The sequence below is a fragment of the Amblyomma mixtum genome, chromosome 3 (assembly GCF_055824585.1).
Source record: "Amblyomma mixtum isolate Tamu chromosome 3, ASM5582458v1, whole genome shotgun sequence".
Lineage (NCBI taxonomy): Eukaryota > Metazoa > Arthropoda > Arachnida > Ixodida > Ixodidae > Amblyomma > Amblyomma mixtum.
In genome coordinates this window covers 13782543-13793249 of record NC_143014.1, presented here as the reverse complement: position 1 = coordinate 13793249, position 10707 = coordinate 13782543, and the positions used below count along the sequence as shown (strand labels likewise).

General features: G+C 51.3%; 1 pseudogene; it reads left to right on the top strand.

Moving 5' to 3' along the window:
- The first annotated feature begins 755 nt into the window (after positions 1 to 755).
- LOC149349269 (uncharacterized) lies at positions 756 to 8921 on the top strand (annotated as a pseudogene).
- Positions 8922 to 10707: the final 1786 nt, after the last annotated feature.

Sequence of the window (10707 nt, the reverse complement as noted above, 5' to 3'; positions counted from 1 at the left end):
CGCCTCCAGCGAAATGCTGCCTCGTTCACACCTCCCGGCAGTCACGTCGCCGCTCGTGGTGTACGGAGATATGGTTGGAAACGAGCACAAACCGACAAAGGTGTCGAACCGGAAACTTTTGGGTTCGGTTCGGGTTCATGTTCACGCCTTTCGGGTTCGTTCCAGGTTCGGCTCCGGAGCGACATTCCGTTCCGGTTCGAACCGGTTCGGATCGCGTCGAACCGGTTCGAACTGGTTCAAACGGGTCCAGGCTACAAAAAATTCTGTACGCTCATTGTTTCTATCCAACCTTATTTTGCTCTTTACTTTTCTGTGTGATAGCAGTATATAAAAAATATATAAATTTGCTGAATGCGAGATGCTTTCACTTTGCCCACTTGAATTTATTGTCCGCGACAAGAAGATATAAATGTACATGAGAGCCGAGAAATCAAATAAACTTAAAATTAGGGTACATCGACTATTTACCCGCTAGAATCTGTCTGATGTGGTACATAAGGAGAAAAGCTGATAGGTTTTGCATCCTCAGTTTCAGCAGTTTCGGAAGTTTCGGAGACCCCGTCAATAGACGTTATTAGAGTGCCTGGATGCGCGCCCTCGCCCCCGCTCCGTTCAGGGTGGGGACATTCTTTGAAGGACCTGTTGCCGCCCGACCGGTTTTCGTAGCCGCTGTCCGCCATTGCCTAGCCCACCCTCCGCGGAGCCAGCACGTGTGAACTTCGCGCGGCCGCCTGGCCCTGGTTTTCGGCTACGGAATGCCTGGCTGCTGTGTGCACCAACCATTCTAGAAATGGTTGGAAGATGTATCACTTTCCGGCAGAGCCAAAGAGAAGACTTCTGTGGATCGCAAAAGTCAAGCGTGATAAGTGGCAGCCGACGAAGGGATCATGCGTGTGCAAAGTGAGTATTATGAGCTTCGCTTTTGTGTTTAAAACTTACTGCCGTGCACGTAATAACCGTGCTTGGAGTCCATCCTTTTGTAGTGTGCAAAAGTGTGCTCAGAAGCAGTAGAAATACTGCCATGTGACACCAGCCAGTGTTCCGTGCCTGCATCATCAAACTGTAAGTAAAGTTTCACAAGTTCTTTATCTTCCTTCCTTGCACCAGAGGTGCCCCGCCGGAGACGGTTTGTTTAAACTGGAAGACTGAAGCTTTTCTTCGCACCAGGGGTGCCCCGTCAGAGACGGTCTTACGATGAGTTACGATGCAGGAATAAAGGGAATACTTGAAGTTTATGTACAGATATTTACAATCACATACAAAATTAGGCACTGGAGACACATTAAACAGCAAAAGGACAAACAACAGAAAGGCGGAACTGGCTAACATTAGGGGAGGCCCCTACTCGGCATAGGCGAAGATGCATAGCACCTGACCTTAGCTCAGAACCCTTTTTCCGGCTCCGGGGCCCGGTTTTAAAGACCTAAAGGCCCGGCCCACATTTGGTAGCCACCAATCATGCTACACTCTTCATACGATTGGCTCATCGAGAGCATGGCCAGCCCTCTAGCCTCCGTAGGGCAAAACACCCTCTCCACTGCAAAAAAAATAAAAACAAACAAACGCACAGTCGTGCCAGCCAGTGCCAGCATGTGCGGGGTAGAACATTCTCCCTCCAAAATAAAAGTAAACACAAACACAAAGCACACTCGTGCGAGCACGTGACGGCGGTTTCCCCAATGACCCTCGACTTTGGCGTCGTCCCGGATTAAGGGATTATCGGGCTTAAACGGGTAGTTACCGCTGTAACTGCCACTGCGAGCTCGGACTTGCATTCCAAGGCGACTTAGCCTTTCCAAGGCTGTTTAGTCGGCGCCTCTCCGGTACCCGTAGCGTCACCCAACTCGGGCCTTCGCTGCTCGCGGCTAGACGTGCTGTCGCCGGCTATTCCTCATCTCTTTTGCCCCCTCGTCAACGGCGCCCTGACGCCGTTCCGTCCGGCAGTGCTTAATCCTCTCAGGAATCCTGCAGACTTTTCGAACAAGACGTTCGTCGCGAGCTTGTGTCGCATATCTGGTGTCCGCTAAGACGAGGGGATTAAGACAAGGGGGGGTCGACGTGTGGCGGCCCTTCAGCCACATAGCTTTCACTGCTCCCCTGCCCAGCCGACGCGAAGCAGCCCCAAAGGGCGATGGACGCCCGAGCGGCCCGGCGCCTGCGCGCGCGCGCGCGCATCTTTCCAAGAAATGTCATTCTTCCCTTCGAGCGCACCCCACCGTCCCGTCCCGTCAAGGGGGGGGGGGGGGGGGGGGGTCCATTCAAGACGGCAGCTGCGGGGCAATGAGAAAGAATTAGCGGTAGTAATCACCCCGCACGCACTACCGATCCCTTACACGCCCTTTCCAAGATTCTAAAAAGGGCTCAAATGGCACTTTTAGAATTATAACAAAAGGGATCGGTGCCTGTCACGAAACCACCCTGCGGGTGACATAACAAAAACAAAACGTACACATTCAAATGCGCGTTTCACACATTTAAATCCAGCGCATTGGCCGAAGTCCAAGCTGTCGCGCTGGGACCAGTCGCATCAACAAAATTAAAAGCAAAATAATGCACACGGGCACCAATACAACATTACGCAAAATGCTGACGGGCACCAAGAAAACATAAGCAAAATGCACAGTCAAATACACACGGTGGCATGCTTGCTGTGCGCCGTAAAACTGAGTCCAAGTTGATAGGCTGTACCCCGTTCACCTGTATGCACACCGTCGTCCTGCTCGCAAACGAGCACACATACACACACACTCGCAACTGGAGCACTCAGTAGCACTGATACGGGGTCCGTAAGCGGCCACGTGAGCCTCCTTAGTAGCACCGAGTGTCCCTGTGTGCGTTCGAGCCACTACGCATAAATCAACCCGATTAGCGCCTAACTGCCACTAGGCTCATTAGGCTGGTGCCACAATTGGGCGAGAACTGAAAAATTGGTGCCCTCCAGGGTCGAAAACTTCCTGGTCCTCGATAGGTCCAAAACCTTGACTACACAACGCACCTGAAGGCATGCGCTCTCCGGCGCGCAAGTACGCACCGCGTGCGGCGTAAGGGACATAGCCCCTGCCTCGTCCAACCGTACCAGTACGGTCAGTCTTGCTACACTTGATTTTGCGACCTGTAGCACAGAACGTATTGTTCCTCGTATCGACTTTCAATCTGCAAGCCAAGCCCCTGCCTTCTGCTACTTTGCCTCGCTTGGAGCCATTTGCCCCTTTCCCGCACTGGCAAACATCGACATTTCCGCTCCCTGCATTGTAGGCGCTTGCCGGCTCCGTAGCATCTGTTAACTCTGGGGCTGCATAAGCCCTCTCGCAGTCATTCGACCCGAGCTTGCCTTGTGGCACGTCGCTACGCATCTCCTTGTCCTCGAAGGACCTGGTGTGACACCCGTCGGGTGCGTTCAAGAACTGCGCGGCGCCCGGTCCGGTCGGCCCATCAGGCCCACCTTCGTTCTCTGCCTCGGATGGAATGTTCCTGTCATCACTAACGCTACGGGGCACTTCTTGCCCTATGCCCGACACAGTGTGCGGTTGCGGCAACGTTAGACGTCCGGCTATCACTAGCTCACCAGTCTGACGTCCGTCGTCAATTTCCATTTCATAATGAACGAAATGTTCTTTTTCGCAGCATCCTTGAGTCCGAGTTTTTGTTCCTGAATTCGCGCCCTCATCCCTGGTCTCATCTGGGGTAGAGCTAACCTGAGTGGATTGATCATCGGAGTGCGTGATCACCGCCTCTAATACCGTGGCGCTGCGTTCCATCAGGATACTTTGTTCACCTGAAATTCCGGTTTTGCAGAAATCTGGCTCTCCTTTTGCTTCTGCCTGGCAGTTTGATATGTCGGAGGTCACAACCTCCGTCACCGAGCCTACAGGAATTTGATCGCTGTCCTGTTTGTTGTCGGACAGTTTGCTCTCGATTGCCCCCGGATGATCAGAACTTGGCTGCTCCTGTTCGTTATTAGCCGCCCGCGGTGGCGGAAAAGCTGTGGTATTTTCGCGCCCTTCAGGAATCTCATCCTCATCTCCTGCCTTTTTTTCGGCCTTTTCGAACGACGAGGTGTTCCCGCATGCCGGCTGCTTGTTTACAGCCACCTGGCAGCTGCTTCCTTCACTTGTGCTCGACGAGCACAAGCCTTTGCCTTCCAGCGCAGTCTGTCTGGACTCGGAGTAGTTCCCCCTGGCTAGTAGACTAGCCCTCCTAACCCCCTTGAGCTCAGCTATCTCGAGCTCTGCCTGCTGAAGCCTTGCTTCTACAGCCTTCAAGACGGACTTAACGTCCTGAGGTTTTTCCTCGCGAAGCAGCGTCTTTCCGCCATTTACTTACGAAAGCTCAGCTTGAAAATAAGCCAAGCACGCCTTCGCCAGCTCTACTCGGTACCTCACATCGAGTGAGGGCCGGCATGGATAACTCTCCATACCGCCGTATGTACCCCACAACAGTCCTACCGGCTCGAACACATGAACAGGGACGTGAACAATGCGGCCAAGGAAACTCACGGTTTCGATGCGTCGATCCGCATTGCCAGCTTCCTGGTGTCGGAGTCCACCGCTACTTTCACCGCGCGCTGCGATGAGCTGTCGCACGCCGCTGTTCCTGTGCCCGCTGCTGTCGCCTTGCTTCGACCCGCAGGTGACCGTCGAGTTTCCGACTCGACGCGCTGCTTCTCCTGGTTGCCGTCTCTCCGCAGGTCCTTTCTCAAAAGCTGACCTGTTGCCTGGTCGTCGCCTTTTTCCCTGCCTTCAGTCTTCTTCCTGCGCCGTCTTCCGATGGCCGCAGGATCCTGTCGACTGCGCCAGTAAAGTTTCACAAGTTCTTTATCTTCCTTCCTTGCACCAGAGGTGCCCCGCCGGAGACGGTTTGTTTAAACTGGAAGACTGAAGCTTTTCTTCGCACCAGGGGTGCCCCGTCAGAGACGGTCTTACGATGAGTTACGATGCAGGAATAAAGGGAACACTTGAAGTTTATGTACAGATATTTACAATCACATACAAAATTAGGCACTGAAGACACATTAAACAGCAAAAGGACAAACAACAGAAAGGCGGAACTGGCTAACACTAGGGGAGGCCCCTACTCGGCATAGGCGAAGATGCATAGCACCTGACCTTAGCTCAGAACCCTTTTTCCGGCTCCGGGGCCCGGTTTTAAAACCCTAAAGGCCCGGCCCACATTTGGTAGCCACCAATCATGCTACACTCTTCATACGATTGGCTCATCGAGAGCATGGCCAGCCCTCTAGCCTCCGTAGGGCAAAACACCCTCTCCACTGCAAAAAAAAATTAAAACAAACAAACGCACAGTCGTGCCAGCCAGTGCCAGCATGTGCGGGGTAGAACATTCTCCCTCCAAAATAAAAGTAAACACAAACACAAAACACACTCGTGCGAGCACGTGACGGCGGTTTCCCCAATGACCCTCGACTTTGGCGTCGTCCCGGATTAAGGGATTATCGGGCTTAAACGGGTAGTTACCGCTGTAACTGCCACTGCGAGCTCGGACCTGCATTCCAAGGCGACTTAGCCTTCCCAAGTCTGTTTAGTCGGCGCCTCTCCGGTACCCGTAGCGTCACCCAACTCGGGCCTTCGCTGCTCGCGGCTAGACGTGCTGTCGCCGGCTATTCCTCATCTCTTTTTCCCCCTCGTCAACGGCGCCCTGACGCCGTTCCGTCCGGCAGTGCTTAATCCTCTCAGGAATCCTGCAGACTTTTCGAACGAGACGTTCGTCGCGAGCTTGTGTCGCATACCTGGTGTCCGCTAAGACGAGGGGATTAAGACAAGGGGGGGTCGACGTGTGGCGGCCCTTCAGCCACATAGCTTTCACTGCTCCCCTGCCCAGCCGACGCGAAGCAGCCCCAAAGGGCGATGGACGCCCGAGCGGCCCGGCGCCTGCGCGCGCGCGCGCGCGCATCTTTCCAAGAAATGTCATTCTTCCCTTCGAGCGCACCCCACCGTCCCGTCCCGTCGAGGGGGGGGGGGGCGGATCCATTGAAGACGGCAGCTACGGGGCACTGAGAAAGAATTAGCGGTAGTAATGACCCCGCACGCACTACCGATCCCTTACACTGTACAATGCCAGCATTTTTATACGCTTCTAAAACACATTAGACCTGAGCCCAGCGCTGAAAAAATTATGCGTTGATGCTCCCAGTTTCGCTCCTTTATAAAGGTATTACAAGCTTCACGCTTTCTTTTTTTTTGTGGTTCTGACATTGCCTGCAGGCCCACTTTGAAGAAAACAACTTCGAGCAAAATCGTGCCGACGGCTGGAAGAAGCTGAAACCAAATGCTGTACCAACTGTGTTTCCCTTTCGCGGTAAGTACCGGCAATAATTCGTATCATCGTTGCATGCGCCAAATACTCGCCTCTGCATTATTTTGAAGAACTTCACCGGCACTAGTGTATTCGAGCTTGCAATCGCTTGCATAGATCTAATTACGACAACGGCCATTCTTGTTTGTACCACCAGCTTATTTTGTTTTGTTATTGCAGCTTTGCCCCAGAAAAGGAAGCCACCAAAAGAAAGGATGGGACCTCCGGTTCCATCTGGGCCATGTGAAGGGGAAAGCGTGCCGCCGTGTGAAGATGATGCTTCTGTAACAGCTGGAGTCTCATCGGATAAAAGCAAGGATCCAGCCTCGGGGTTACTGACCAGCAACATCAATCTGCCTCTAGAACAGGACTGCTGCCCACGAGCAGGCAGCCTCAGCCATTCGCCAAGTGATGGAAGCAGTGCGCAACGATTGCAAGGTTGGTCTCCTGCTGCACTGTCTGGAGAAGATGATCTACAATCTGCTAATATCTCGCACGCAGAGCTAAATAAGCAACTCGCAGATAGGAAGAGGAAGTATAATCAACTCCGTGACGCGCACAGCAAGGCAAATGCAACAATTCAATGCCTTAAAAAAAAAGTGCAAAAGCTAGAGCGTAATTTAGAAAATCTTGGAAAGCACGTGAAATTCTTGAACAAAGATCAAGTGGAAGCACTTTCTCGAAATAGCAACCAAGGCAACACATGGTCACCAAAAACAATCCGGCAAGCACTACAGATAAAATTCTCATGCGGAACCTCGGGTTACGAAACAATCAGGAAACTCGGATACCCACTTTCATCCAATAGGACTCTTGCGCGTCGCCTCCAAGGTCTGAGTTTTACGCCGGGGATCCTAACTGAGGTGGTTGAATTGCTAAAGATGAAAGCAGAAGGCATGCAGGATGTTGAGAAAGACTGTGCCTTATTCCTCGATGAAATGGAGATCGCTCAAGGATATGAGCTCGACCGTGCTGGAGACGCTGTGTATGGGGGGAAAACCTTGCCTCTAAAGCCAGATGAGCCTGCTCACCATGCCCTGGTATTCATGGTGGGCGGCCTCACTCAGAGATGGAAGCAAGTAATTACATACCATTTCACTGGTAGTCACGTAGATGGTCCGACCCTCAAGGAGTGCGTTCTGCAGATTGTTGAACTTTGTGCCGACATTTCTCTGCGAATCCGCGTCGTGACTTCGGACATGGGAGCTTCAAACCGGGCGATGTGGCGAGAGCTTGGATTTACGAGTCACAGAAATTCTCGAACACTTTGCTCAATACCACATCCTTTCCTTGAAGGTAAACAGCTATTTTTTACTGCGGACGCAGCACACGTGCTGAAGAATATCAGGGGCCAGCTTCTGAATTCATCTGTTTTTACTCTTAGTGATGCAACTGTATGTCAACATGGCTTGTCATCTAACGAAGTAAGAATGGATCATGTACGCGCTGTAGTAGAGTACGACAGTGCCAAAGAGCTAAAAGTCGCGCCAAAGCTCTCAGAGGCGCATGTTACTGGTGGTCACTTCACCAAAATGAAAGTGCAGTTCTTCAGGGAGGCTCCTGCCGCAATCCGGCATTTGGTGAGGCATCAAATTCTGGGCCCAGAAGCGGAGACTACCGCATGGTTCCTCGAACTGGTGTCTAAGTGGTACACAATTATGTCTTCACGACACCCATCAACCGCTCTAAGCCTTGAAAACATGGAGAAATACCATTCAGCCATCGGCACACTTATGTTGGCTCTAGAAACCTTTCAAGGTATGAAAGCAGGTAGCACGCCTCAGTAGAAACCGTCTCAAGCAGGCCTCGTAATATCAACAACAGTTGTTGTTCGGCTTCACGATACTCTCCTAAAGAGCGAAGGCTATAAGTTTTTTTTAACAAGCAGGATTCTGCAGGACTGCCTCGAAAACCTATTTTCTGTCGTACGCATAAGGAAGCCGGTTCCGAATGCGTATGATATGAAGTGTGCATTGAAGCTTGTTTGCGTGAGTCAGTTTTTGCACACACCTTCGACAACGAACTATGAAGTCGACGATGGCCAATACCTTGTTGACATGCTGTCGAAAGGCCTGAAGGAGCACACCGAAGCGGAAGTGGAAGACATTGACGACGCGGAAATACCTTTCATTGAGGCGCTATCATCAGCTGATTGTGCCATCCTGTTCCACATTGGTGGCTTTCTGGTAAAAAGCATCATCAAAGCGTTTAACTCGTGTGACCAGTGCAAGGCCGCAGTCTTGGGGTCCAGCAGCAGCGAGCATGCATATTTAACTGCGCTCAAGGAATATGTTTGCGATGGCAACAACCTTCACTATCCGAGCAATGCAGTCATGAGCACTCTACAGTCTTGTGAGGAGCATTTCAGGGGAATCACCACTTGGACGGATAACGCGCTCACCATGAAATCGCCAGTGCAGGTCGTAACTGCATATCTGCACAAAATGTTGCGACCCAATCTCGAAACTTGCGAGCAGCACAAGGAAGCCGTCCAGAAGATGCTCATCTCAAGCTACGCACGGCTGCGGCTGCGCATACACCTTCGTAAGGTTGGAGCAAGAACAGTCAGTGGAAACGCAAGTAAGACATGTGCAGGAGCAAGCCTGCCGTGAACTCTGAAACTGCCCTGCAGTGGCCTGTACATCGCCGCAGCATATCCCCTTTCATATTACCTTGGTAACAGTGGTATTTTTTTTGCTCATTTCTTCAATACCACTGCATTTTTTAATTGTTTTCTGTAGTGTATTACCTTGCATTTTTACGCTGCAGAGCTCATTTTCCCCTTCAAGCTACAGCAGCATCCGAATAAAATCCTTCAAAAGTTTGCTCGGTGTGTTCAATATGCCTGTTTTAAACTGTGTATTCGAAGCTAGTGTGAAATTCGCTGCTTAAATTTATTCCCCAAGTCTGACATAAATGCCAGAGTTTTCGTTCATTAGGTTACTTCTATTCATTCTTTCAGCAATTGAAGTTCATATCTTAATGTCCCATAATGACAGTTTAGCAAAAATAAAATTTCGTCAGCCCGCCTTGCCTTCGGAAGGTGCAACACCTAGAGCTCGCATAGGCTAAAGAGAAGCTCACACCACGCCAGTAAAAATCAGAGAACTACGGCATCTGCCATACCGCGAGAACAGAGCGATTCACGTCGCATACTTTCTAAGCGAACAATTACTTCACTGTGTTTCGAAGCAAAACACACTGCATTTGTGAACGATATCATGTCGCAGCACAGGCTGAGCAAAACTGTACCATGAAAAAGTTAGCTTCCTTGGTCTAGTATTTTGTCCTGCCCCCTCTTCAAGTAATTTTATCAGCACGAAACGTGCACGCGGACGAGAAACTAGGGGCATAGTCGTATGCTTGCAGCGCGCTCCCTGAGAGAGGGCTATGCAATGGCGGACGCCGTAGCAGACGACGCGGTTGTCCTCACCCTGAACGGAGCGGGGGCGAGGGCGCGCATCCAGGGATCCTAGACGTTAACAAGCGTTTGCGGGACGGCAGGCTGGAAACGCTGATTGGTCAAAAAAATATGACGTCATACGCGTGACGTCATATGTCACGTGATATTAATGACGTCATGTCCGGTTGGGGACAGGCATGTTTTCCCTAGATTTTCCCCCGCCACCGCTCGTCAGCGGACGGGGCTGCTCGCGAGGAGCCGAGAGGCGAGGAGGCAGCGTGCACTGCAGCGTTGCCTCCTCGGCGTGTCCCCGTCATGTCTTTCGACCCGCCGCGGTGGCTCAGTGGCTATGGCGCTCGGCCGCTGATCCGAAAGACGCGGGTTCGATCCCGGTCGGGGTGGTCGAATTTCGATGGAGGCTAAATTCTAGAGGCCCGTGTACTGTGCGATGTCAGTGCACGTTAAAGAACCCCAGGTGGTCGAAATTTCCGAACCCCTTTCACTACGGCGTCCCTCATAGCCTGAGTCGTTTTGCGACGTTAAAACCCCAATAAACCATAAACCCGTGTTCTTCAGAGCGCGCGCGAGATTAAAAAGCGCACCTGTCGCGCTGCGCTGTCACACTGCATGCCTGCTTCCGTGCATTTCTTGCGGACTCCTTTCAGTCATACTTAGCTATACTTTGACCAAAAGGCTTCTTAAACAGTTATTTCAAGTTTTATTGCTATGTATAAAGAATATGTTTGTAGCAGGTGCGTGAGCCCGAACAAAAGAAAACTGTTTTTATTCCCCTTCAGTATTCCTGCTTATCGAGACTTGAGTATTTATATGTTGCAGTACATCTTTTTTCAGGCATCACAACTGATGTTTCGATGTGTTTGGTAATTGACTTCATTGTAGCTTCATACTTGCACCATTTAAACTCTGCACATAGCTCTTTTTTCACAAAAGGAAATGTGATTAGGTTTCTGAATAGAGCTGTGCACGGGTCGCAA